At 38.8% G+C, this 27,391-nt stretch overlaps 1 pseudogene; it reads right to left on the bottom strand.

Moving 5' to 3' along the window:
* The window catches only part of LOC149141473 (putative CoA ligase CCL7), a 47,386-nt pseudogene extending 30,278 nt beyond the window's left edge, over positions 1-17,108 (bottom strand).
* Positions 17,109-27,391: the final 10,283 nt, after the last annotated feature.

Raw genomic sequence — 27,391 nt, forward strand, 5'->3', positions numbered from 1 at the left:
GTTTGTCTATTGAAGAACAAATCTGATGCTTTTCAAACATTCAAGAATTTTCATAAATTGATTGAAAATGATGCACAATCTCATATTGGGTCTATTTTCATTGATAATGGAAAAGAATACACATCAAATGAATTTGAAAACTATCTTCGCCAACATGGGATCAAACATCAAACAATTGTGCCTTATAATCCCCAACAGAATGGTGTAGCTGAAAGAATGAATAAGACAATCTTAAATATGGTACGATCCATGCTCTTCTTCAAAAATGTAAAGATAGTGTTTTGGGTTGATGTTGTTCTATGTGCTGCATATATAAAGAATAGATGTCCATCTAATGCTATTAGAAACAAGACTCCTTATGAAATGTGGTATGGACATGTTCCTTCGGTAAAGCATCTCAGGGTCTTTGGTTCCACCTGTTATGCTTTGATACCAAAGGTACATAGAAACAAACTTGGTGCTAGAAGTCATAAGTGTATCTTCCTGGGGTATTCAAACACCTCCAAAGCATATCACCTCTATGATGAAGTAAATAAGAAGTTTGTTGTATCTAGAGATGTAATTTTCCTTGAATCATCCAAAACTGACAATGTTGTTGAGCGGCAACTTGATCACTTGGATAGATTCGCAAAAGCAAAATCATTTCAAGAATTTGATAATCAGATTCCACATCTTGAAGGGGGGATTCCTATACTAGATCAACATGTGGAATCTTCTTCTGAATAACACTCTCCCCCGCATGAAACTCCAACAACGGATGATGCTTTAAGTGATGTAATTGATAGAATTGGGAGACTCAATCTTGATTCAGTCCCAACTCAATCAACGGAGCAGCCTGGACCATCTGAGAAAGGTCCCCCAAAGTGGCTGACAAAGACACTTGAAAGTGTTCATCCCGATGAAGTTGGAAACACAGGAACCAGAAATGCAAACCGGCAAAATGAAGGTGATGTAGATGACTCTAATTCACCTGTTGATATGGATGTTTCTTATGATTGTGAATTGAACTTGTCTACAGATTTTGAACCAACTTCCTTCAAAGAAGCTGCTTCTCATGATGAATGGAAAGAAGTGATGCAAAAGGAGTATGATGCCCTCATAAAGAACGGCACTTGGAAGCTGGTTGATCTTCCATTAGGAACCAAACCAATTGGCTGCAAGTGGGTCTACAAGAACAAGTATAAAGCTGATGGCTCACTTAACAAGCACAAAGCTAGGCTTGTGGCAAAAGGTTTTGCACAGAAGGAAGGGGTCGATTATGAGGAGACTTTTGCCCCAATAGCAAAATGGGCTACCATCCGGACACTCTTTGCACTAGTAGCTAGGAACGGTTGGAAAGTCCATCAAATGGATGTAAAAACTGATTTCTTGAATGGAGATCTAAAAGAGAATGTTTTTATGTCCCAGCCTAAAGGATTTGCTGTGAAAGGACATGAGCATAAAGTATGCAAACTTGTGAAATCCTTGTATGGCCTCAAACAAGCACCGCGAGCCTAGTATGAAAAACTAACTGAGCATCTTTTGAAACTCAATTTCAAACATTTTGATCTTGATGATGCAACTTTATTTGTCAAGAAAGTTGGCAAAACAGTGGTATATCTTGTGGTATATGTAGATGATCTTTTGATGACAGGGAACAATGAAAGCTACATTGCATCCATAAAGAAGGAATTGGGGAAAAGTTTTGAAATGATTGATTTGGTCTATGTTCATTACTATCTTGGCATTGAAGTAACCCAACATCCAAAGTCCATATTTCTTTCTCAGAAGAAATACATTGGAGATCTGTTGAATAGGTTTGGCATGACAGAGTGCAATCCTCTTACTACTCCAATGGAACAAAATTTAAAACTCAAATCTATTGAAGGAAAAGAATTTGAGGATGCAATAAAGTATAGACAGCTTGTAGGAAGTCTCAACTACCTAACTGCTACCAGACCAGACATTTCATTTGTTGTTGGAATCCTCTCCAGGTTTATGAAAAATCCTTGTGAGGGACATTGGTCTGCTGCAAAAAGAGTTCTAAGGTACTTGAAGGGAACTCAAGACTTTGGAATCAAGTATACACAGGTGGATGACTTCAGTTTGATTGGATACTCTGATTCAGACTTCGATGGAGAAAAAGAAACTGGGGTATCAACTTCAGGATATACTATGAGTCTTGGATCAGGAGTTGTCTCCTGGAGATCACGCAAACAATCAGTTCCAGCAGATTCCACAACAGAAGAAGAATACATGGCAGCAGCTGAAGCAACAAAAGAAATTGTGTGGCTCAGGAAAATTCTTGAAGATTTGCAGGTAAAACAAGTACAATCAACTCCACTCATGATTGACAATACCTCTGCAATAAAGTTGGCCAAAAACCCAAAGTTCCATGATCGAACGAAGCACATCAATACTAAATATCATCTGATTTGACATCATGTTGAGGCCAAAACAATCCATCTCTGTCATTGTTCCACAAATGAGCAAATTGCAGACATCTTCACCAAAGCACTTGGAAGAGAAAAGATTGAACGATTCAAAATGATGCTTGGACTCACCAACATCCCTTCAGATTAAGGGGGGGAATGTTGACACATAATCCTTGTGATTGGGTGAATTTATGTAAATAGTTAAATTAGAAATATGAACAGTCATCGAGAGATGAACTGAACAGTCTCTCCCTCATGTATATAATGAAGACCTAGCTGATGGAATAAAAACACACAAATCATTTTTTCCTTATGGAGTTACTGCCTGGCCTGACAAAAAATGTTGATTCCTAGAAATATCTTGGCTAAACACGTGAGAAATTTCCTAGTTAGAGTCACAATTAGACTCTTTTCCATTGAGATGGAAATCTTGACTGGTTCAAATGGGTTTCCTATTAATCGTGTCTATGACTAGCCTAAGTTAACCTAACCTAACTAGTATGTACAATATACATAAGGACAACCTTCAATTTGTTTATGAGTGGTAATTATCAAGATTAACAAATTGAAGGGAAAAAGGAGTCATATGTATGATATCATTTGGGTGAGATGATCCTTTATGGTTTGACTGAAACAAGGGCTCAATCTAGCCATTGTGAGGCTTGCTCCTACATAAGGAGACTTAAAGAATAAAATAATCAAATGCAACTAGTTTTATGATGCAAAAGAACCTAAAAGGAAACCTATCTTGACTAAGCACAAGATAGCCTCATCCTTAGTCAAGAGCTAAAGTGTTCTAATAGGAAGGGGAAGAACTATGTTTGATCTTAGGATGAAGGTTCACTTGCAAATCCCAAAGCAATTTGTAGATCTACAAATGTCTTTAGCACAAACATAAATAAAACAACCCTAATAGAAAACTACAAAAATGACTTTATTTATAAATCTTAGATCAATTATAAAATAATTTAATTATAAATTTTATATAAGCAGAGAGAATAATCTTCTCTACTTGATACAAGGCAACACTAAAAATTATATGTAAAGATAAATAAATAATTATCTATCTTACAAACAAATCTCATTTAACTCATTTTTTTATGAAAACAAATAACAAGACTCTTGTTTTTGTTCATTTCTTTTGTTATAAACAAAAACTATTTTTCAAAAAAAACATTAAATTCCATATAATAATATATTAATATACTATTATAAAAATATCATTTAACATGTATATGAGAGCAATTATTTATATATATATATATAGTGAATCACAACACAACATGTTAAAACAAGGTCGCATAGCTAGCGTTCCTTGCCGCTTAGTTTAGTTATTAGCTTTGACAGGGATAAAATAACTTACACATTTGAACAAGGGCTACATTGTACATACTCTTGCTTAGTTTAAGTATCGTTAAGTTAGTGTCAAAGAAATACATGAATGGGCAAACAAGGGTTTTTCAGTAGCCCTACAACAATGCTAATGACCTAGGACTAGGAATAGTACCTCTAACGACTAGAGTGGTGTAGATCAGAAATAATACATCTAACAACTAGAGTAGTGTGGAAAAATTAACAACAACTAGAAACTCTTAATCATTTTGACCTTGGGAAATTCACCTAGTAACTTATTTCCTTATAGGGAAAAAAGACTAACTCAAAAGGTTAACTCTGACTCCATGACCTAATACTTAATCATCTAACGAATACTTAGATATGGTAATGGGCTAACGAAAACAACTATGATTCTAAACATGGAGCAGGTAGATACACTACTAAAGTAAATGGCAGCCAAGTTGTATAAATTTTTTGTGCAGATTATGCTTTATGTCCCATAAGGTCATGGATTTCCATGAAGTAAACAAAAATACTCTACTGTATCTAAGATGCATAGGTAAAAGATGGATATAGATATGCACCTGATTAATTGTGACCTGTGGGAGTCTCTTCGCACACTACTCCATGGTATCCTTGTCCAAGGGTGCTACTCCACTGACAATCTCGTTCAAAGAAGACAGATCATATCGTGCCACAACATTCTGTTTTGCAATGGCATGGCATAATGGGTGGCACAGTTAAATAGGATATTTTGTATTCTTGAATTGCTTCCAGCATCCTTACAAAGGTAAATTTCCCCATTGGAACCACATCATTTCCTCTCTGGAGCTGCCCATATGTGACACATGCCAACCCATACACATGAAACATGGGAATAACACATAAGACAGTCCAATGCTTCACACCTTTCATTTCTTGGTCACTGGTCACCATCAAGGCAGCCGCCATGAAATTCCTATGAGTTAAGATCACCCCTTTATTTTTCCCAGTAGTCCCAGAAGAATAGAACAGTGCAGCTGTGTCCGTTTGCTTGATAATAACCTCAGGTGGATTCTTCTGGGCACTCATGGTTAAGACCTTAGAAAATAAAATAATGGTTAGTGACAGACTCTGAAGCACTGTTGAACATATATTTGTTCTTGCTGCAGTGCTTCTTAGATGCAGAGACAGAATTTGTCTCTGCATCTAAGAAGCCCTCCTGAACTTTTTGTTTGTCATTTTATTTCTTTATTGTTGTGTTTGTGCAATAGATCCATGCATGCCTTGGGATTGTGAATTTTTTTTGTACAGTGTATATATTGCAAGATACATTAGTAAAGAAACAAATGGAAAAACACAAACAGTTACAACAATAATTAATATATGTTTTGGAGTGCTTCTTTGATGCAGAAATAGTCTTCGTCAATACATCTAAGAAGCACTATTGAACATATAATACTTCTTGATGTAACTGTTTCTATATCTACATATGTTTCTTTACTTCTGTGTCTGTGCAAGATAGATGATCCGAATTGGATTCCTGAAAATTATCAGAGTTCTATGACTATTTCAAATCATGACAGACTTCAAAATCTTGTAGACAACGAGCTATCAGAAATAACCTCTGTATAATGGAAAATTGCAGCCAACACGGAGCAACGAGGACCTTCAGTCAAAGCGCGCTGACCGTTGGCCCATGGGGACCGTGCATGGCACAAAAATGGCAATTAGGAGGCTCAAACCCAGAAACAAAGGTTGTTTCAACCCCAAGCGCTCAATCACAAGGGAAACTGGAAAACCGTGGGAAAAGAGCTAAAACAAAAGGTGGGTCCCGTGCTCCAAAACCGGCGGAGTATCGAAGGCATTTCGGGCGGTAAGCAAGTTTATCAGAGGACCAAGCGATTCCATACGTTGAACGACGCATGTCCAGCGGATGAGAGAGAAAACTACTCTCATCGCGGGCTAACGTTCGATAAAGTCAAACGCGCGATAAGAGCGATAATCGTAGGATCTGGAGGCCCCAAATCTAACGGCAGAGATTGCACCCGATGGGAAACTAGATTTGGAGGGGAGAATAAGCTAAGGCATATAAAGTTTGAAATCCGATTTGACCGTTGAGCTAGCAGATGAATCATTTCATAAAGTAACCGAAATAATGAACCATTTAAGGAAGAGCTGGCGCTCAGTTCGTGAAAGGACAAGTGGCCACCTCCTATCAAACGTTACACAGTGGCAATGACACAGAAGCAGGGAATTCCAAGCGAAAAGAGGCAGGTGAACCGAAGGGACAAAAGAGGAGGCAAATATTCAAGGGACAGACTGGCTTTAAGCCATGAACAGAAGAAAAAAAAGACAGAAGACACAGATTAGAGCAAGAAACAGAGAACAGAAGTTGAGCTGACCTGCACAGCTAAGGCAGCATCAAGCAGATAGAATCGAGAAGGCTTGAGAGGTTCGAGCAAATCCCTATGAGGATATCGGTTGGGAACTGAGTACCAAATTGGACTCATCCCATTAAGACCAGTTGAAGTCGAGACTTGGTAAGGGGGAGTCTGTATACTCTAGCGGCTTGGGGAATCCAAGTACCACCCTACTAAGCATCATCTGCTATAGGAGACTCAATTGAGCTCCTCATTGTAAAAAATTGCTTAAAGACACAATAAAAGAAGGCCACCACTCAAAGCTGGACCAAGAGATGTAACCCAGGAGGATTGGGTGAACTCCTTATTAATTTGTTGTGTTTTTCATTTCGCTTGTTGTGTTTCTCTTACTGTTTTCCAGTGTCTGTTTATTTTGCAACCTTATCGATCTGTTGCCTAAGATAATAGACACACACACCAGCACATGAGTCTGTAATACCTGCATTAATTAACTGAGATCATACATAAGTGATTTTCAGATCAAGTGGTATCAGAGCTATAGGTTGTAAGGTTAGACAAGCTTGTGCTGTATTTAGTTGTTGAATGCTAACTAGATCAAAGCTCAAATTAGGAGAAGGAGAGTTGGTCAAAACTAATCTTGAGATTGGAAGAGTCTATCCTCAGAAGATAATGTCAGAGGAAGGTTTTGTGGGGCCAGACCCTCAATTTATAGATAGTTTCCTGGGCATAAGGTCCATGGTAGAGGAAATGTATAAGGATTTTAGAAAACATAAAGATGAAGGCTCATCAGGCTCTAAACAATATAAAAGAGAAGAAGATTCTTTCCTCCATGACCACTCAAAAGGCAAGGGGAAAGAAGAAAGCTTTCTCACACCTCCTAATAGCCCTGAACATAAAAAGAAGACATCTTTGATTAAACTAGATGTTAAATTTTATTTACCAATATATGATGGAGAGTTGAATGCAGAAAAGTTGGACAATTGGATTAGACAAATTAATGTTTATTGCAGAGTGCAGAGTATCGATTCAAATAAGAGCAAGATTCAGCTGGCCAGCCTACGCCTTGGAGGCATTGCCTTGGTTTGGTGGGAAGGCAGGACCCAAGCTGACATGAAGAGACATGGTAAGACTCTTTCTGTCTGGAGTGAATTTGTTTCTGCAATCAAAAAGCAATTATATCCACTAGCCTACATGTAGCAAGCCATGATGAGCTAGCAAACTCTTCATCAATTGAAAGGGAAAAGTGTACAAGGTTACACCCAAGAATTTAGGAAGAGAGCTTTGATTCTAGGAATCTCATTAGACTCGCCTGAGACTCTGTTGAAGTACATTGGTGGTCTACACAGCTACATGAGGCACACTATCCTCATGTTTAATCCCACTAGTATAGATGAGGTATCTGTTCAAGCTACACATCTAGAAGCTAGAGGAAAGAATGGAAACCCAGAAGTTGGGGGATCATCCCAACCCACTGCAAGCAAGAATAAGGAGAAAAGAAAACAGAAATGGAAAGCAAGGAAGGCCAATACTACACAGAAGAGCAAGTCTTCATGCACTCACTGTAAGAAGGATGGGCATGATGATGAGCACTGTTGGATTCTGCATCCGGCGCTGAGACCTAAGAAGTTTGAGGGTAAGAAGAAGAAGATTGTTGCAGATATTTAGAAATATTTGGGGTCGGACTCAGGAGATGAAACAATTATTGCAGCCATAGGTATAAAAGGTAAGAATTCTGAAGCATCTACTAGTAATTCTGTTCAATCTACTATTGATGAACAAAATGAGAGAAAAAGACATGAGCTTTTCCAGATTCGAGTTATTTCCAAAAATCAAAAGATTGATACTTTGTTTGATAGTGGCTCACAAGTAAATTTAATTTCTGAAGCATTACTGACTACACCTCACAAGAAACCATACCCATTAGGATGGTTAAGTGATAAATCACAACTACAAGTGACTAGACAATGCAAACTCAAGTTTTCTTTTGGGTCAGCATTTGTAGATGAGGTTGAGTTAGACATAATTCCTTTGGATAGATGTGGAATTGTTTTAGGAAGTCCTTACTTGTATGACAGAAAATATATTTTCTATAGAGTTGAGAACAAGTATCTACTCGTTAAAGATGGAATCAAATACTTTGTAAGAGCTCATAAGCTCAAGAATAATTACACTCATAAACTCAAGGCAGATGAAACGAATGATAAATTCATGCAAACAATTTTTACTGATGGTTGTAAAGGAAAAGAAACCTGATAAAACCAATGTATTTGAAGGCTGTGACGCTAAACAGCAAGCTGATTTAGAAAAAGTTGTTTCAGAGTATGATATCTTGTTTCAAGAACCTAAAGGTTTGCCACCAAAAAAGGAAATAGTGGATGAAATTAATTTGCAGCAAGATGCTCCATTGTCTAACATTGGAATGTACAGGTTGTCTGCTTTAGAGAATGTAGAAATCAAGAAGTAGGTGCAGGAGTTGCTCGAGAAGAGGTTCATCAGACCTAGCACATCACCATGTGGATCTCCAATCATTTTGGTGAGAAAGAAAGATGGCTCGTGGAGAATGTTCATTGATTACCAAGCACTGAATAAGATAACAATCAAAAATCGTTATCCCCTTCCTCGCATAGATGATCTATTAGATCAATTGAAAGATGTTTATTTTCCAAGTTAGACTTGCATAGTGGATATCATCAGGTCAAAGTTGCAGAACAAGATGCATGGAAGACTACTTTCAAAACAAAGCAAGGATTGTATGAGTGGCTGGTTATGCCTTTTGGCTTAACTAATGCTCCTGCTACTTTCATGAGAATAATGAATAATGTACTCAGACCTTTTCTTGATGATTTTTGTTATTGTATATCTGGATGACATTCTGATATTTAGCAAAACATGGGAAGAACATTTAAAGCATGTTAAGCAAACACTAGATGTTTTGAAAACAGAAAAACTTTCTGTTAAACTCTCAAAATGTGAATTTGGCAAAACATATTTGAATTATTTGGGACATATAGTAGGGGGTGGTGAATTGAATATAGATCCCTCTAAGGTGGCAATCATTGTAAACTGCCCTAAACCCAAATCTGCTACAGAAGGTAGGAGCTTCTTAGGAGCAGCACAATATTGGAGAAAGTTCATTTCTAACTTTTCCTTAATTGCATCTCCCTTACATGCTTTAACAGGATTGAACAAGGTGTTTCAATGGGGAGGAAAACAGCAGAAAGCCTTCGACACCTTGAAATAAAAGATTAGTACAGCACCAGTACTAGCACTGCCTGATCTTCAAAGACCCTTTGAGATCCAAACAGACACCAGTGACTATGCCATGGGAGCAGTGTTCATACAGCACGGTAAACCCATATGTTATCATTTTCAAACATTTAATTCTGCAGTAAAACTATCCTACATATGACAAAGAATTGTATGCATTAATACAGAATGTGAAAAAGTGGAAACATTACTTAATGGGCCAAGAGACAGTAATAGATACGGATCATCAACCACTTCAATATTTACACTGCCAAACTAAGTTGCAACAATCAAGACACTATAGATGGATGGGTTTTCTACAACAGTTTCATTTGGTCATCAAATATAAAAGGGAATATACAATAAAGTTGCAAATATGTTATCTAGACCCATTATAAATGCATCTACTATACTTCAGCATAATTCTGTGCTACATGAGAGCTACATTTAACAATATGCTCAAGATATAGACTTTAAATACGTATATGCAACTTTAAGTCAAGGCAAACGAGTATAAGAATTGGGTTATCATATTAAGGATTGACTCCTATATCATTGTGGGAAGCTATGCATTCCACAAACTGAAAGAGTAAAGATAATTCGAGAAGCACACACTTCTCTAATATCAGGTCACTTTTGGGTAAGTAAAACAATTGCACAACTGCAAAGGTTTTGTTATTAGCCAAAAATAAACGAGAAAGTTTCTAGATATATAAGAGGGTGTACTATGTGTGCTAAAAGCAAGCCCAGCAATAGAAAACTAGGCTTGTACACTCCATTACCAGTACCTTCTCATCCTTGGGAAAGTGTTTCCATGGACTTTGTTGGAAGACTGCCTAAATCTAGGAAAGGTCATGATTATATGTATGTTGTTGTGGATAGGTTCAGCAAAATGTGTATTTTGATACCTTGTAATAAACATATTATAGCTGAACAAACTGCAAAACTGTTCTTTCAACATGTATGGGTTCATTTTGGATTACCCACTTCCATTATATCTAATCGAGACACCCAATTTGTGGGAAAGTTTTGGTCAAGTCTGTGGGAACTGATGGACACCAAACTGAAGAAAAGCACAGCTTTCCATCCACAAACCGATGGCCAGACAGAAGTAGTCAACAGGACAGTAATCCAGTTACTAAGAGGATATTGCAGCAAACATCCTAAGCTTTGGGATAAACATTTGTGTTATGTGCAGCATGCATACAACAAAGCTAAACATTCTTCTACACAGAGATCTCCTTTTGAGACCTATTTTGGTTTTACACCCAGGTCACCCTTGGATTTTGTCTTTGGTAAGGACACAACAGTTGAGGGACACAGCGATGTGGACAAGGCAACTAGGCTCATTCAACAAATCCAAGAGATCCACCAGGCAGTATACAAGGCAAGGCATGACAAGCATCGGATGGAGCATAGTTTCCAAGTTGGTGATCAAGTCTAGCTGTATATCAACAAGGACAGGATGCAAGGTGAAGGTAAAAAGCTAAAGCCTATTAGGTATGGACCTTTCAAGATACTTGAGAAAATTGGTGAGAATGCTTTTCGCCTTGATCTACCAGCTTACATGCACATCTACTCAGTCGTAAATGCAGATAGCTTGAGATTATTTGAACCTTCACTAATTGAGGATCCCGAAGAGCAGAGTCAATTGCCTTCTATTGATGACCTGCTACCTGAATATCTTAATGAATTGCAGGAAGACACAGTTCTGGACAGGAAGGTGAGGACGACGCGTAGGGGAGATGTTGAGTACCTCAGAGTTGGGCTCAAGGGTTCAAAGCCAAGCAATGCAAAATGGATAGAGATTGGACAAGTGAGACAATTGTACCCTCACTTAGTCGATGCTTGAAAACCAACTTTTGGTGGTCCAAAAGCTTTTTCAGTAGGAAGGTTGTGATCTGAATTGGATCCATGAAAATTATCAGAGTTCTATGACAGTTTCAAATCATGATAGACTTAAAAATATTGTAGACAATGAGCTATTAGAAATAACCTCTATATAATGGAAAATTGCAGCCAGCACAGAGCAATGAAGACCTTCGGTCAAAGTGCGTTGACCATTGGCCCATGGGGACCGTGCATGGCACAAAAATGTTAGTTAGGAGGCTCAAACCTAGAAATAGAGGTTGTTTCTGATGTGGCATCGCTGGGCAAAACCCCTCGAGAAGGAAAAGCCTCGAGCGCTCAGTCATAAGGGAAACCGGAAAACTGTGGGAAAAGCGCTAAAACAAAAGGCGGATCCCTCGCTCCAAAACCAGCAAAATATCGAAGGCATTTCTGGCGGTAAGTGGGTTTGTCAGAGGACCAAGCAATTCCATACGTTGAACGACGCGTGTCCAGCGGATGAGAGAGAAAACTGCTCTCATCGTGGGCTAACATTCGAGCAAGTCAACCGTGCAATAAGAGCGATAACCGTAGGATCTGGAGGCCCCAGATCTAATAGCGGAGATTGCACCCAATGGGAAACCAGATTTGGAGGGGAGAATAAGCTAAGGCATATAAAAGTTTGAAGTCCGATTTGACCGTTGAGCTGGCGGATGAATCATTTCACAAAGTAACCGAAATAACGAACCGTTCGAGGAAGAGCTGGCGCTCAGTTCGTGAGAGGACAAGTGGCCACCTCCTGTGAAACATTACACAGTGGTAATGACACAAAAGCAGGGAATTCCAAGCGAATAGAGGCAGGTGAACCGAAGGGACAGAAGAGGAGGCGAATAGTCAAGGGATGCACTAGCTTTAAGCCATGAACAGAAGAAAAAAAAGACAGAAGACACAGAATAGAGAAAGAAGCAGAGAACAGAAGTCGAGCTGACCTACACAGCTAAGGCAGCATCGAGTAGATAGAACCGAGAAGGCTTGAGAGGTTTGAGCAAATCCCTATGAGGATATCAGTTGGGAACTGAGTACCAAATTGGACTCATCCCATTAATACCAGTTCAGGTCGAGACTTGGGAAGGGGGAGTCTGTGTACTCTAGTCGCTTGGGGAATCCAAGTACCACCCTACTAAGCATCATCTACTATAGGAGACTCAATTGAGCTCCTCATTGTAAAAACTTTGCTTAAAGACACAATAAAAGAAGGCCACCACTAAAAGCTGGACCAAGAGACGTAACCTAGGAGGATTGGGTGAGCTCCTTATTAATTTGTTGTGTTTTGCATTTTGCTTGCTGTGTTTCTCTTACTGTTTTCCAGTGTCTGTTTATTTTGCAACCTTATCGATCCGTTGCCTAAGAGAATAGACACACACACCAGCACATGAGTCTGTAATACCTGCATTAATTAACTGAGATCATACATAAGTGATTTTCAGATCAATAGACCATACACAAAAAAGCCAAAATCCCAACACAGGTTGACATCAAAGTTGTGAAGTCATGTTAACAATATCGATGAAAAATTATTGGAGTTACAAAGACCTACGTGTCCAACTAGATTTTCTTAAATACGAGTGGGATCAACTACCAAATCAAGTGTAGAAAAATTTAAAGGATTCTATTCAACAAAACCAATGAAAATGAAGTTTTGTGAATTAAAAAGGAGTTGGTGTACCTTAATCCTCTCTCCTTTCTTGGAATTGAGGATTATTTTCCTATATTTGAAATTAGATGAATGTGGAAATTATTTTTGAAGAGGGACTTAAAGCTATAGAACTAACCTTGATGAATTTAAAGGCATATTATGATGTATTTTTCGATAATTTGTGCTAGTTTGGATTTAGATAGTAAGGACTATATCTTTGCTTGCTTCTACAATTTTCTAAGTAAGGCATAGGAAAATTTGCATGGTGAATTAAACTTGACATTAAGAAACATGCTCATCTCCTTAAGAGCATGGTGTTTTTCTTGACATGAATGTATCTACTACACTCAAACCTTTGCACTACTTGCAAAGACAAACTATGTTTCACTAATTATTTAAATAGTGACAATTTATCAGTGTACTTAAATATATTTTTAAAGCTCTGTCTTCCAGATGTTTCTGATATTTCCATGCCAACAACTTCTTCACTACTTGTACAAATCCAAGAATCTGTCCAATTCACAATTTTCTTCAAGTTATCCCTGCAAAAAGGTTATGATTATGAATGCAGCGAGAACCTCTTACAACATTGATTACAAATCTACCATACCTGTCAATGCTCATCATTAATTATAAATCAGTCATATCTGTCAATGCTCCTGTATTATGCACATGTGCCTAACCCTCAAAGGATGGTTTGGCCGATCTTTTGAGTTCAAAAATAGATAGCATCCAATCATTCTCTTTTAAAAAAATAATAAGAAGTAAGAATTGGCAATAGCAATTCGAACACCTTGCATGACTGCTTATTTCTTCAAAAACATTTTTCTTTGCAAATTACTTTTTGCTTACTATCTTCCATCTCTGGTATACCTCCTTGAAGTTTCAATAAAGAAGGATCTATAACAGTTGTCTAAGCTGGAATGGAAATCACAATTGTTATATCTGGGATTGTTTAACTATTTTATGTTTTGGAGTGTTTTGTCTAAATTTTGGAAAATAATTTTTTTGTCTGATCTTGATTTTTTGTTATTTTGCATGCATTTATAGATTCAGCAACCTAAAAAAATCCTTAGACACAGATTGTATAAAATTCACTGCTCAAACTTGTAGTTCCAGCACATCCTTCCCTAATTTCAAATAAATTTAACCAAAAAACATAAAACAATTAAACTACATTGTTTCTTTAAAAAAAGCACAAATCTTGTCTGAGTCTTTATATGCAGTCTGGCTGTCAGTCATGATAAGAAATCAATGGTTTACTACCCTTCTCTCAACCCAGAGATTTTTTATCTCAAGAAAACCTTTCTTTTTGTGTGATGATAACCAATCAATTGCAGCTACAACAGATCTAAAGTTCCAAAAATTGGTTTTCATCACAATGTTTTTTACTTGGGTCTTCTACACTGAGTAAATAGGAGATACATACCATGTATATAGCCACTTATCATATGCAATTTCAAATTCATGGACGGTAGGGACATTGCCACTACAATGGCACTTGTCTATATATAATATGAGGATGGCAAAGAAAGTTATATACTAGTTTTTTAACAGCGAACAGGGAATCGAAGAAACCACTAACAGAACCTAAAGAGGGAACTGAAAAACCAGTCTGCAAAATTAGCATAGTGGTTGGGTTTTAAAACCTTGTTTCAAAATGGAAAAGAGGGGCAAGGGTAATTGAGTTGAAGGGCCTGGAGATATATATTAAAAAGGCACACGGATGGGGGCACTAAAATTTCAACCTGCGAACAATATCTTTTCATTCAGTTAACAAGTAAACAAATCATTAAAAAGTCATGTGCCCTGTGATGTTGTCGTAACTTGTAAAACTGTCCTTCAATATATGTGCTATATCAATATATGAGAACAGGGTATAGTCCTGGTTGATATATATATAATGTTCTGGCCAAACTGAAAAGGAAAAATATTCACACAAACAAGATTGTAAGTGAAATAAGCCGTTAAGAAATCATATATGTAGCTGAATAAATTCGGTTGTAAGTAATATTGAATCAAATTTACAAGAGGGGTGAGTGTTAGCTCTGCAGCTAATGTCCAATTGCCCTTTTATCATACATTTGTCACAAAGTTGTGCAGTAAACATACTACTACAACAGGGACAGCAAGCTGCTCCTGCCTTAGTAGAAGTCTACTTATCATCAAAGATGTAAAATGTTTCTCAAGTACTGATCTATTATGAATCCCGGATCACCACCAGCAATGTTCTGAAATGAATCTCTGTAGAAACAGTAGTAAAGAAACATATGGAAAAACACAAACAGTTACAAAAATAATTAATATATGTTTCGGAGTGCTTCTTAGATGCAAAGTCACTGCATCTAAGAAGCACTATTGAACATATAATACCTCTTCTTGTAATTGTTTCTGTCTCTACATATGTTTCTTTACTTCTGTGTCTGTGCAAGATAGACCATATACAAAAAAAGCCAAAATCCCAACACAGGCAAGAATCTATTGCACAGACATAGTAGTAAAGAAGTGGGTCTCTATTTAAGCAAGTTTAAACTTTATATAAATAATCCTCGCTACACTCATTGACAATAATCTTAATAAAATTACTATTTTGAAAACTGGAATAAGTCTTACCATTTTGAAAACTGTAAGAGCATGCGCCTTAAGCTTTGCATTCTTTTCGATTGGGATGTCAGTATCATGTAAAAACGAGAATAGCCATTTGGCTGAAGGCGCAATCTCAAACACTCTGTAACCAAATAAATGTTTTGCATAACTCAATGACTTTTTATGGTTTTATGGAAGAAGATTTGTTGAAGGGAACAAACAGATTTCCGTGATTGCTAATACAAAATTACCTTAGAAAGAACTTAAACCCTAGTTCGGCAGCATTTGATTTCATGGCATTCCATGATTTCTTAACTAGGGCTTCCTGCTCCTCTGTAAAAGCCCTCGGTCGTACGTTTGTAATTCTGCTTCTCCTTCTGATATGGATGTTACTACCTACATTCAACCAATATGGATGTTTTGTTGAGAAAATTCGGCCAATAGAAATGTGTTATCGAAGAAATAATTACAGATTCCGGAAATCCAGTTGCAGCCAATGATGTATTCTCGAGAAATAATTGCAGAATTGAGATAAGGAAATAATGGGAGAACTAGCCCTCTTACCATCCCCATCGTCCCCAATCACTATTACAGGCAAACCCAAATATTTAACTATATTTGATAGCTCTGGGATAGTTATTATGAGTTTGGCTTTCGAATCTTAGACCTGTTTGGCTACTTCCATGACGGTATACACTGGATTGATAGTGGTTTCCACAACCCCAATTAAAACAGTCCAAAAGAAACACAGGGGGAAATAAGAAAACAAAAGCACCACATCTCCTTTTCTAATACCCAATTGACTCAATCCACTGCCCATCGCGCTTACCTTGTCTTTGAATTTCCTGAAACTCAGTTTCTCACCAAAATTTGCCTCTGCCAATGCTAATTTGTGAGCGTAGAATGTTGAATCTCTGAACATAAAATAGATAATGTTGGTGTTCTTGTCCTTTGGAAGCTTCAAGGGCGGCCTCATGAACCTGAATATTCCATCCTTCCCATAACCAGATTGGGTCAAGCTTCTCCACTGCAGACCTGCATTTTCTTTCAGTCTTCAAGCCCTTCATTAGGAAGAATCTCTCAACAATAATACTGTTGACGGTAGTTCACAGTTCAAGGTAGGAAACCCAGCTAACAATCAAACCTATAATTGAGATAATGCAGGGCCATACTACATTCTATGTAATAGTCACATAGTATGTGTTCTGGTAGGCTGAAGCGAGTCAATATTAACATAGTCTTAGATTTGTTCAAATATGGTTCATGTTCCGTTAAGTGCTATTGTTTACAGTTGGGTTATTGCAGTTTCTTTGGGGTTATTCTTGTAAATAAATCTACTCCAAAACTTGAGTCTTGTGAAAGTCTTCAATTATTTAGATAGGCCCGAACTAAGAATCTTCACCTCTCTATGTTGTTGACAACTCATGTTTTATATACAGGACGACATAAAATATTAGATAATGGGGTAGTCGTATACTGTTGCAAACGTTGCACAATTGTGTGAATAATTGCCAATAGCTGACAAAAATCCCTGAACAGAGAGCACATGCACTGTACTTCTTTTAGTGAATTGGATGGCTTTGTTTTTATCCGCCAGACTGTTTCTTTCTCTTCACAGCTCACTGATGGCACCTCAACCATCTTTTCAAACAGAGATTTTTCCAAACTTGATATTGGACCCCAGCTCATTAATGGAGGAAGCTTGCATGCCATGATGATGACTGAGAAAGGGAGGGTTGGATAACTGAAGATACAACTTTCCAATGATTGTGCAGGTTGGGGAAGCCATGGGCGAAGAGGAAGCTTGCTTTGAATGGAGTCCTGATGGTCTTACTGACACTCGTGAGATTAAGGATCATAGCCAAGTAAGTCATATGATTTCTCTTTTGTGTGTTTTTCTTTTGGAGGAAATGATAAATAGAAAGGTAACTGAGTGTAAAACCCACCAAGTTGTTGAGGTCCCTGTAGAAATTTCCCATTGTAGATCATCTGGTAATGCAATGTACTAAAGCAAAACACTTGATATATTTCTACAAACAATTGAGTGGAAGCTTAATCGAACATGAGCAACATCAAGCATGAACATATATAACTAAGAATGAGAAGTAATCAACCATAACACAGAAGATATATCATTGGGGAAAGCACCAGCGTAAAACCCCAACTCTGTATTATCATACAAGTTGAAATCTTGTTCAAGTTACAAAAAGAATTAGCTCTCAAGCTATCCTGATCTCTCTGCACTCAAACAATACAGCTCACAAACTCAATAGACATAGAATATATCTTCCTCAAGCCCTCCAAGACTCCTATTTCCTTGTGCAGTTTTGATTGGGGTCCAATGATATCACATCTGTGAATTGGTCGCATCATACTCACTGTAACCTCAGGTCTAGCTGCGCAATCCATAAGGAATAATATTCCTTCTGCATGCAAGGAATATCCACCAAGGAATATCCTAGCAACTAATAGTACATTGTCCCTCCATCTGATCTCAACTGGGTCTCTGACTGAACTGACATGCATGAGTTATCCATGAGTGAATACTCAGTTATCTGAATTACAGTAGTTACATGCATGCAAGCATTAACTAACTGAACTCTCATTAATTTAACAAACTATTAAATTAATCTAACTGGACTTGACTAAGTTAAACTAAGTCAACTGATTACAACTCAATATTACAACTCATCCTTATCTCTTTAACTGAAGGTTAAATTCCTCAATTAATGGAGAAATTGTTGCATGTGCTCACATAGACTTCAAGTTTGATTTTCCTTAACTAATTAACTCAAGATGAATTAATTAATTAATTTCCAAACTGCTGTTGATATCCAATTCGAATTTTATTTCCTATGTTTAGTCCAAGGACTGACTAAAATAAGAAGGGATCCCGAAATGCTATTTTTAGAAAAGCTATTTTTAGCACTTCCACTTTTCACTCATTGTAGCTAAGACCTCCAATGGCTAAACTACTATTTATAGCCCAACTATTTATAGCAGTGCTATTTTTAGCATATTCTATTTTTAGCATTTCTTGTTGCACACTTTTCAACACTCCCTCCTGTCTCTGTGGAACTCAAACTTGCATTTTGACAATTCCTTAGTCAAAATATCTGCATCCAGTTTCTCGGTCGAAACATATTATAACATCATGATCCTCTTGACCACACAGTCCCGTAGATGATGGTAACGGATATCTATATGCTTGGACCTGTCATGAAACACTGGATTCTCAGAGAGTTTTATGCAACTATGATTATCACAGTATATCACTGTAGGATCCATCATCTGACCAAACAATCCCACTAGAATCTTTCGCATCCAAATGGCCTCACATGCTGCCTGACTTGCAGCCATGTATTTAGCCTTTGCTGAGCTAAGTGCAATTAATCTCTGTTTCTTGCTATACCAAGAAACTGCAGTTGAACCAAGGTTGAAGATTCCTCCAGAAGTGCTCTTCCTGTCTGATGGACTACTAGCCCAATCTGCATCCGTGAAGCCTTGCAGCTTCAGTCCCTCTTTCTGCCTATACCATAATTCGTACTGTGTAGTGCCTCTGAGATATCTCAGCACATGCTTCACTACCTTCCAAAACAGTTTGGTAGGTTAAACCATAGCTTGACTCAGTTGGTTCACCGCAAAGCATAAGTCGGGTCGTGTGTTCACCAGATACATGAGTGAACCCACCAGCTACCAATAAACAGTAGCAACTACTACCTCACATGAAGTAGCATCCTCCTTCCTCCAGTTCCTAGCTAGAGGAGTCTGCATGGGCTTGCACTTCTCCATGTGAAAGCGCCTGAGTATCTCATTGGCATACTTTCCTTGAGACACAAATACTTCCCCATCTTTCAGCCACACTTCCATGCCTAGAAAGTAGTGCATGAGGCCCATGTCCTTCATCTCAAACTCTCTTGCAAGGTCCTCCTTGCAAGACTATATCAGCTGCTCATCACCTGTCAAAATCAGATCATCAACATAAAGTACAATAATCAAGGGCTTACCATCTACCATGATGTGGTATAGGTTTACATCTACTTCACTCTTGGTGAAGCCCAACCCGATGAAATAGCTGTCAATCCTGGTATACCAAGCATGGGATGCTTGCTTCAGCCCATACAGTGCTCGCTTGAGTCGGCAGACATGCAACTCGTGATCAAAGGTCTCAAATCCTTCAGGCTGCTCAATGTATACCTCTTCCTCAATCTTCCCATTGAGGAATGTCGTCTTCACATCCATTTGATGGATCTTCTAACCCATCTGTGTTGATAGAGCTAGCATCGATCTAATAGATGAGTACCTTGCTACGGGAGCAAAGGTCTCATCGTATTCGATCCCCCAAACCTGTGAGAAACCTCAGGCAACAAACCTTGCCTAGTGTTTCTCAACACCGCCATCAGCTGCCTAATTTACCTTGTAAAGCCATCGGGAACTAACCACTGACTTGTCCGCAGGTCTAGGGACAACATCCCACACACTGTTCTATATGATAAAATCGTACTCTTCTACCATTGCATCAACCCAGACTGGTTGCTGCATTGCCTCCTGAAAAGAAGAAGGTTCGATCGCTACACACTCTCCAACCAGGGCCATGTAGCCAGTGTATCTCTCGGGAGATCTCCTCTATCTGCGATGAAAGGATGGCTTCCCCACATTGTCTCTCACATCCTGCATCAATCTGTTAGCTTCCTGCGAGCGTTTCCGCCCATCTCTGGAAGTCTTTCTAGCAGTGGTGGTCTCCACTACTGGATCCTCTGCATGTGGCTGATCCACATCATCAGGAGGCTCCTCCTCCTTTGGAACTAAAAGTTCCTCATCACCATGCAACTTGAGCTCCCTCTCAAGTGACACTCGCATGGCTCTCTGCTCGTCGAACTTAAGATCCTTACGCACTGTGGTCCTCTGACTAGCAGGCAGAAACACACAATAGTTGTGGGGTGTATCTGTATACCCCACAAGTATCCCCAACTCAGCTGTTGGGTCTAGCTTCTTCCGGGCATATTTGGTCACATGACAGAAAACTGGTGATCCAAAGATGTAGAAGTGACTCACATCTTGTCGCTTCCCCGAAAAAGCCTCCATGGGTGTCTTCATCCCTAAAATATGATGAGGACTTTTGTTTTGAAGGTACATTGTTGTATTGCATGCCTCATCCCACAAATGAAGTGGTAGGCCTTGGTCATGCAACATCGCTCGAGCTGCTCCCACAATAGAACTGTTCTTCCTTTCGGCCAACCAAATTGTTGTGGGTTATGAGGTGTCGTCAGTTCCCGTTTAATTCCTTATGCTGCATAGAAGTCTTTAAACTGCTGGGAAACATACTCTCCACCATTGTCACTACACAAGGCTTTTACTTTCTTCCCATATTCTTTCTCTGCCGAGGCTTTAAACTCACAAAACCTCAGGAAGTTCTAATCCTTCTTTTGCATAAAGTAGATCCAACATCCATGAGAAAAATCATCAATGAAAATAACATAGTACCTTTGTTTAGAGGTGGAGGCTGTAGAGAATGGTCCACATACATCTGAGTGAACGCGCTCCAGGATTGCTCCAGCTCTACTATCCCAATCTTGAAAGGAAGCTTTCGCATATTTACCCAGGGTGCATCCTTTGCATGTGTCTGTTTTCTCCAGTTTTCCCTTGGGTAAGCCGGTAGAAATTTGTCGCATGATCTTCAAGGCCCCATGATGCAAGTGACCCAGTTTCCTATGCCATAGCTCGCCAACATCTTGGCTTTGCACCACCTCTTCTTTGGAACTCAATGCAACACAGTCATCTACCTCCATCTTGTAGAGATTCTTTACTCGAATCCCTATTCACTTGGTCTGTCCGGTGCCGATATGCCTCAGGAACACTTTTCCTTTACTAAAGACTACATCATAGCCTTTATCTTCTAGCATAGCAATAGACACAAGATTCTTTTTCAAACCTAGTACATATTTAACAGCAGATAGGGTGAGAGGAGCACCATGCTCCCTCTGAAACACAACTGTACCTTCACTTGAGACACAGTATTTTCCATCATCGCCCATCTCGATCCGCATCTGGAGATCCTTCTCCTCCAATGTACTGAAAATATTCTTGTCACCCGACATGTGGAAAGAAGCTCCATTGTCCAGGTACTAAACACATCACACCATGGATGAAACCATGCATGCGATAAGCGAGAAATCCAGCTCAAATTGTGAAGCTAGTGCATCACTATCAGATCCCTTTGAGGAACCCTTCTTGGATTTCTTCTGTTGACAATTGATAGCATAATGGCCCACATGACAGTGAAAGCATCACACCTTCGACTTGTCAACCTTCTTCCCACCATGAGAAGATTTGGATTGGGATGCCTTCCCTTTCCCTTTCTTCATTTTACTCACTAAAGCTAGATTTTCTTCATCATCTTGTTTTGATGAAGATCCATCCCTGGTGCTCTGCCTTATCTCCTCCTGCATTAGGTCCGACCAAAGTTGTTCCCAATCTGGCAATTTCTCTCTTCCATTAACCAAGTCCTGTTAGCTATGCCAACTCTTTGGAAGACTGAGGAGTGCTAGACTCACCATGTCGTCATCAGCAGTTACGACCCCTACACTTGCAAGCTCATCCCTGCAGGTGGTGAGCTGTTCAGGAACGTAGAGATTGTGTCACCATTTTCGCACTTTATCTTGCAAAGTTTGTCCTTCAGCGCCATCTTCCTCTTATCGTTGCTATTCTGATAAATATCTTTCAATGTTTTCCACATTGAAAACGGAGTCTCCTTCCCATGGAGGCTCGAGACAATGTGATCTCGAACTCCCTCCAGGAGGATTCTCCTTGCTCTAGCCACACACTTTTTCCATTCCACCAGTTGAGTAGCATCAGTCAGCTTCTGGACTTCTTGATCAATGAAGTCCTTAAGGCCGTTATCTTCCAATACTACCTCCATGTGATCCTTCCAGGCTATATAATTCGAACTGCCATCAAGGGCATATTCGAGTCTTAAACCACTGAATGCCATCGGTGAAATAGATGTGATAAGAACTCAATTCAATATCCAGAAACCAAACTTCATACTTCTCCTGCTTATATAGGGTTCTTCCTTGATCACCTTTTCTCTGATACCATGTAGAAATTTCCCACTATAGATCACCTGGTAATGCATTGTACTAAAGCAAAATACTTGATCTACTTCTACAAACAATTGAGCAGAAGCTTAATCAAACATGAGCAACATCAAGCATGAACAGATATAACTGAGAATGAGAAGTAATCAACCATAACACAGAAGATATATCACTGGGGAAAGCACTAGCCTAAAACCCCAACTCTGTATTATCATACAAGTGGAAATCTTGTTCAAGTTACAAAAAGAATTAGCTCTCATGCTATCCTGATCTCTCTGCACTCAAACAATACAGCTCACAGACTCAATAGACATAGAATATATCTTCCTCAAGCCCTCCAAGCCTCCTATTTCCTTGTGCAGTTTTGATTGGGATCCAATGATATCACATGTGTGAATTGGCCTCATCACACTCACTGTAACCTCAGGTCCAACTGCATAAGGAATAATATTCCTTCTGCATGCAAGGAATATTCACCAAGGAATATCCTAGCAACTGATAGTACATTGTCCCTCCATCTGATCTCAACTGGGTCTCTAACTGAACTGACATGCATGAGTTATCCATTAGTGAATACTCAGTTATCTGAATTACAGTAGTTACATGCATGCAAGCATTAACTAACTGAACTCTCATTAATTTAACAAACTATTAAATTAATCTAACTAGACTTGACTAAGTTAAACTAAGTCAACTGATTACAACTCAGTGTTACAACTCATCCTTATCTCTTTAACTGAAGGTTAAATTCCTCAATTAATGGAGAAACTGTTGCATGTGCTCACATAGACTTCAAGTTTGATTTTCTTTAACTAATTAACTCAAGATGAATTAATTAATTAATTTCCAAAGTGTTGTTGATATCAAATTCGAATTTTACTTCCTATGTTTAGTCCATGGACTAACTAAAATAAGAAGGGATCCCGAAATGCTATTTTTAGAAAAGCTATTTTTAGCACTTTCACTTTTCACCCATTGTAGCTAAGACCTCCAATGGCTGAACTGCTATTTATAGCAGTGCTATTTTTAGCATCTTCTATTTTTAGCATTTCTTGTTGCACACTTTTCAACAGTCCCAACTCCCAGACAAGGGGGGGCTCCTTGTATGGCTTGGGTTTCATGTGCACCCCAAATGTATTCATGGGTTTCACATAGACCATAAATGTATTCATGGGTTTTGAACCTGTGATTAGCTCCAGGGAGACAAGAATCTAACCACACAATATTCAACAATTTGACCAATTCAGTGATGAAAATGAGATCTTGGGGTATTGCCAAAATCCCCTTTCATATATAAATCTCGATCCTGGGTTATGGCCCACGATCTGAACTAAAACGTTCACTACGCAGCAATAAGATCGTTTTAAGAGGTTCAAACCATATATTCCACAACAAATCAATACGAGGTCTGCGCAACACCATTTGTTTCACGTCGAACTAATATCAATGCCCCTGCACACAAACTTCCATTATGGCAATCGATTCTCATAAAACTCAGACTTAGTTTAAAAGCTGAATGCCGCAAAATTAACATTCTTCCACACGCTTTCAACAGCGCTCCTCTGCGCTATGAATCGACCATCGACTGGATTAAACCCCTGCACCGTTTTAGGGTCTGTCTGTAATTATAATGATAACAAACTCGACTTAAAATTATTTCAGTCGAACCCGTCAACACACAGCTTCAATTTAGGAACTAACATACGCGTATACATAATAAAAGAAACTCATAACCACAAACCACACGATTTATATTATTTCTGAATTCAGATTACAATACATTTCTATGAGCCAGGTTGCCTTGGCAGCACCGGATATACCTGCGTCTGGCTCCCTCTACGAATGCACGAAGACTAGTTTATAAGAATGGAGGAAAATAGATTGGATCATTCCAGATCCGCTATTCCTTCATAAGATCCCTAAACTCACTCAACCGAGTCACAACAAACGCTATTAATAATATGAAGGTAACGAACATATGGTTTTTTTGGCCACGTCAACTTCGCTCTGCTTTGAATGCTTCTTTGATTTAGGGAGGGGTTAGATGCTCCTGCATCAGACTCCCGAGGTAAAAAAAATTTATGACCTCCTGGTCATATACTTCTCCTGGTCCTTAGCAATTCTACCCACTGCATATCTTCAGTGGAACTGCTTTTATGATCTTTGTGAGCTGCAACCAACCTCTGCAGTAACAGTCTCCTCTGTTACACGATACCTCACCAAGCCCTCCGCACTTGGTCTTTTGGCATCCTTCTGGTTCTCTCCTCTGGAACCAATTGAGCACACCTTGCTCTAGGTTGCTGCAAATCTTCTCACCTTCCGCTGCCGCTCTCTGCATGACAGTAAGACCATAAACTCTCCAGCTTTAACACAACTGTACCTCTTTAAAGTTGTACCTCCTTCCGCAGAATCTTCTTCCTTCTCTCTGGAATTCTTCTCCTCGCAGGAAACTTTCCCTGCTCTGATACCACTTGATGAAAATGAGATCTTGGGGTATTGCCAAAATCCCCTTTCATATATAAATCTCGATCCTGGGTTATGGCCCACGATCTGAACTAAAACGTTCACTACGCAGCAGTAAGATCGTTTTAAGAGGTTCAAACCATATATTCCACAACAAATCAATACGAGGTCTGCGCAACACCATTTGTTTCACGTCGAACTAATATCAATTCCCCTGCACACAAACTTCCATTATGGCAATCAATTCTCATAGAACTCAGACTTAGTTTAAAATTTGAATGCCGCAAAATTAACATTCTTCCACACGCTTTCAACAGCGCTCCTCTGCGCTATGAATCGACCATCGACTGGATTAAACCCCTGCACCGTTTTAGGGTCTGTCTGTAATTATAATGATAACAAACTCGACTTAAAATTATTTCAGTCGAACCCGTCAACACACAGCTTCAATTTAGGAACTAACATACGCGTATAATAAAAGAAACTCAGAACCCCAAACCACATGATTTATATTATTTCTGAATTCAGATTACAATACATTTCTATGAGCCAGGTTGCCTCGGCAGCACCGGATATACCTGCGTCTGGCTCCCTCTACGAATGCACGAAGACTAGTTTATAAGAATGGAGGAAAATAGATTGGATCATTCCAGATCCGCTATTCCTTCATAAGATCCCTAAACTCAGTCAACCGAGTCACAACAAATGCTATTAATAATATGAAGGTAACAAACATATGGTTTTTTTGGCCACGTCAACTTCGCTCGACTTTGAATGCTTCTTTGATTTAGGGAGGGGTTAGATGCTCCTGCATCATTCAGTGAAGGGACTGTCTCGGTATGTCCTTAATGGATGCAGGTGAAAATCATATCAGCTTTAGTTTTTGGAAACTGGTTTCTAGTTTTGCAAGCCTTGTCCATTTTATGTATTTTGGTGTCACTTTACTTCCAGTAGTTGTGGGTCTAGGACAGAATCCAAATATCTTCTGCTGATCTATGCACATTTAGATATTATATGCATACTTGATACTGCATCTTTACATTGACAGATCTACATCTAAAAGTGGCTTCAGTTACAAACTTTACATTACAGTTGTTCTTATGTAGTAGTTTACTTTAATCTCAGTTGCATAAGTTTGATTGTTAGACTCATATGAATTTATGTCAGCTAAGTATGTTAGTTTTGATATTGTATTCAACAATCAATCACAGGTGGAAGCTGCTCCTGAGTGTCTGGTGGATGGTTCAGTATCCTTTGGCAGATTCTCACTTGATACATTATCATGGGAGAAATGGTCAGCATTTTCACAGAACAGGTATCTGGAAGAGGTGGATAAATGTTTGACTCCACGTTCAGTTGCTAAAAAGGTGGCATACTTTGATGCCGATTAGAAAAAGATTGCCGCTCAAAGAGCTTTGCTACAATAGTCCCTAGCAGAAGAAGAGAACAACCCATACAAGGATATGGATGCCCTAGCTACTAAAGTGCACAATGAACAAGTGTCTAATGGTGATCTTGCATTGTATATTGACAATAACGCATGCCATGGATCCAACACAGAGGGTGGGGTTCATGACATGAATAAAGATGAAGAGTCTAACGAGGAAGTAATCCAGGATACACCTTCTTTACAAATAGATGAAGCTCACAATGAAGAAATACCTCTAGAGGTAGAGGTATCTTCTTTAACTGCTAAAACTAATGTACCTTCACAAAATGATGAAGTCCACCATGAAGAAGTACCTCTGGAGGCAATATCTCCAATTGCTGAGGCCAAATTAGACATTAATAGTGTCCCAGAGGATCTGAATATGAATGGAGTAGAGAGGCTTGCTTTGCCTAAACAAGATAGTACCCTTGCAAAGGTGGAAACCGTTCCCAAAGGCCTGGAAGGGGGTGCAATGGGAAAAAAGAAATCTTTGAAGCATGCAAAAGAAGAACCCAGCGAATTCAAACAAAAGAAAAAGCTCCCTTCCAAGGTGATCTTTCATCACATTGACTGTGAAATGTTATGTCTTTTCTTAACATCCCTATTTTTTTTACTGCACTGGATCTCTTCTGCCTAAAACGAAAACCTTGTGTAATAATTTACTTAAGTACTATGTATTTCTCTTCTATGAATCTATTACAGTAGTTCATATTGATCGAGGAATGAATGCAATCAAGCTATGGGTTTTGCAGCGGATCTCTTCCATTATAAAAGTCTTATTTTGTTCTTTGTCTTATTGTGTTTATCTTTGTTCAAGAGACTGTTGCTTCAAACAGACACGTTTTAAAGCCAAAATGCCTCTTAACGTTAACCAAACACAGAAAGTTACTCCAGGCCCTCCCACACCGAGCTCAATCATGGCAGACAGAAAGGGA

Source organism: Pinus tabuliformis, chromosome X (genome assembly GCF_031772625.1).
Source record: "Pinus tabuliformis cultivar Carrire ecotype Pingquan chromosome X, CPIR1, whole genome shotgun sequence".
Classification (NCBI taxonomy): Eukaryota; Viridiplantae; Streptophyta; class Pinopsida; order Pinales; family Pinaceae; genus Pinus; species Pinus tabuliformis.